This window comes from Limulus polyphemus, unplaced genomic scaffold, assembly GCF_000517525.1.
Source record: "Limulus polyphemus unplaced genomic scaffold, Limulus_polyphemus-2.1.2 Scaffold6124, whole genome shotgun sequence".
NCBI lineage: Eukaryota > Metazoa > Arthropoda > Merostomata > Xiphosura > Limulidae > Limulus > Limulus polyphemus.
Window position 1 is genome coordinate 12,716 of NW_013671734.1, and position 3,016 is coordinate 15,731.

The window sequence follows — 3,016 nt, forward strand, 5'->3', positions numbered from 1 at the left end:
GCCTATGTTATTGCATATATAGTTCAATGGGGGAAGAAAATAATTGTGTCGTAAAGTTCCCAAAGCAAGAGCTTTCTCTAAAAGGGTTAGGCCTGTGACGGGACCGTGTTATTGGCCTAGTCTGAACATGGAATTATGATGAAGTTCATTCTTCTGGAATTACATGTGCAAAAGATAAGCACACACTAAACACGGCGAATAAAGAAGCAATGAGGAAATCCATTTATGTGATTTATGTATAGGAGATTGGGTTAGCCACGATGTGACTGTGAAATTCCAAAATCCAATAAAAATTCGATATGTTGTGGCATATTTCTTCTCGCTGATTACTCCTATATTTCTCAATAACTCTTCATTTTCTTTTATTCTCTATTATTAGCTGCCTTTATATCATTTCATAATATCTCGTTTAATCTCAGGTTTTCAATATTGCATTTCACTTCGTTTATCACATTCTTCTCATTTCTTCCCCGATTAAATTGTCAAGCCTCCCCTTTTGAATATATACCTTTGATTTAAATTCTTCTGTCTTTCACGAGATTTGCTTTTTATCTTTATTCACGTGTTATTTTAACGTATCTTTATTCTTTCTCGTAATTCTTATGAACATTATAAGGTCTGGAATTGAATGAACCACATAAACTGATAATTCAGTTTTTCTATATTTTCATATTGGTAAGATATATTCCAATTTACATTCAAGAAATGTGGACCAGTTTCTGCCTTCCTCAAGCCAGTGCATAATTTAACACTATTTGTTTGGAGACTAATTATATATGTACTTGATATTCTTTTATTGTATTTTTCTTTTTTCCCGTCCTAAATTTATACACAGACTTTTGCTATGTTTTTATGCTCTTTCTTTCCCTGAACAGTGTATTTATCGCCACCTTCTTTTTTCGCTAACGCCACCTAATTATTTCTTATATTTTGTCTTACCTTTGACATCTAACTGGCTTTCTACCTTTTCTTGATCTCTGCCATAAGTTCACTGTCAATCATACCCTGTCTCACGGTAGATCAGAGGTAAGTTTGTAGAACTACAACACTAAAACCCTGGGTTCGATTCCTCGCGGTGGACAGAGCGTAAATAGCACCTTCTGTAAGAAACGCCAACACCTTGCCCTCCCTATTTCTCTTAGACATTACGGTCACATTCACTTTTTCTGTCTTTTACAGATTTCTCTCTTTTTTCTCTTCAAGATCTTTCTCTCTCTTTTTGTGCTTTGCTTCTTGCAGTATCTCTCTTCGTCCTTATGTAACAGGTGTGTGCTATTTTCTTTTGTCTTTCTTTCTTGTCTATCCATCCTCTTCGTTCTACCTTCTGTTCTTTCCTTTATACATCTTTTATGCTAGTATGTAAAAACAGTAAATTCATTGATGAAATATCTTAACAGTTTTATTGTGACTGGGCAAAACTTTGGTGATTCTGTCATTGTATATATATCGTATACACGTATACAGTGTAAATTTTCTCGCTTCATAGTTTAAGTTTATCTTCTTGTTGAAATATAAATTATATTAGTTACCCACTTTCTCGGTAAATCAAGTTGGCTATTTGGATTTGTCAGAACATTTGTAAAAAAATCATAAAGATGTCGTTCAAGCTATTCATATTCAAATGCACAGGGCTAACTAGGTTAGACCAGTTCCAAAAAAAACTCAAAACTCTATATCCCTGAACCCGATCTTTATATCTCTTCATCTCTAGCTTCGACTGAGGCCGAAGGTTAGTGTGAAAGTGAGCGACGATATAATTTAAGAGGATTTACGATCACAAGTACCTATGTTTAATGACAACCCTATATCTCAACAACGAAATGGCACGCCGGGTTTCCGTAGGCGCGGCATTAATGCGTCTGTGAGTTGGAGCGAGGTTATTTGCGAAATACTGAGACGCTCGTAAAGCAGATTTTGAACGTTATGAAGAACGACAGCCATTTGTAGAACCTCGCTTCCATAAATCTCTCTAGCTTTAAACCGGAATTGTGTCCCAGGCTTGAGATGAAATTGAAATAAACACGAAAGGTTCAGAAAACAACAGTGGACCATCACCTGTTGACATTCCGTCACGCGTCACCTTGACGACGGACCAACGAGCCCATCAATAGTGGAATTCCCATTAAAAAACAGCCCATAATTCTTTAAATAGGCGAAACCTAAATGGTGGCTAGAGGGGATCGTTTGTCGATCTTTTCTGTAAATATCAAAGATCACTGTATGACGGAATTATAAAGGAACAGAAGAAGTCATTCGTATATTTGTGACGTTTAACGGCATGATTGGCCTTGCCTTGGGCAACATATTTTTCTCGCTTGACTAATTCTTTGTCTACGTGTTGCATGTACGAGTCTAACCCGTCAACAGAAATTAGGAATACCGGTTTTCCACGAAGAAGACTACAATTCCATCCTTTTGTTAAGTAAATCGTTTTTGTTTAAAACTGATGGGGTTAGCACTGTTGGCGATGTACTTTGCATATCTCGTGTCTGTTCATTAATAATATGTTTTTAAATCACCTGCTGAAAGGCACATGTGCGTATGTGGCGAATCTGCACCTTTCCCAGAACGGTCCAACGAAACTGTTAACATGAGATTTTATGTTGGAACAAAATTCGCGCGCGCGTATGTTTTAAAGAAAAAGCACATTTGAATCACATTTACACATCGAATCACTAAAACCTCAATAGCAAGAAAACGTTCGAGTCGGCATACTTGTGAGAATATTAAAATGAAACTTGGGTGACACTGAAATATTTCACATTTACACATCGAATCACTAAAACCTCAATAGCAAGAAAACGTTCGAGTCGGCATACTTGTGAGAATATTAAAATGAAACTTGGGTGACACTGGAATATTTCACATTTACACATCGAATCACTAAAACCTCAATAGCAAGAAAACGTTCGAGTCGGCATACTTGTGAGAATATTAAAATGAAACTTGGGTGACACTGAAATATTTCACATTTACACATCGAATCACTAAAACCTCAATAGCAAGAAAACGTTCG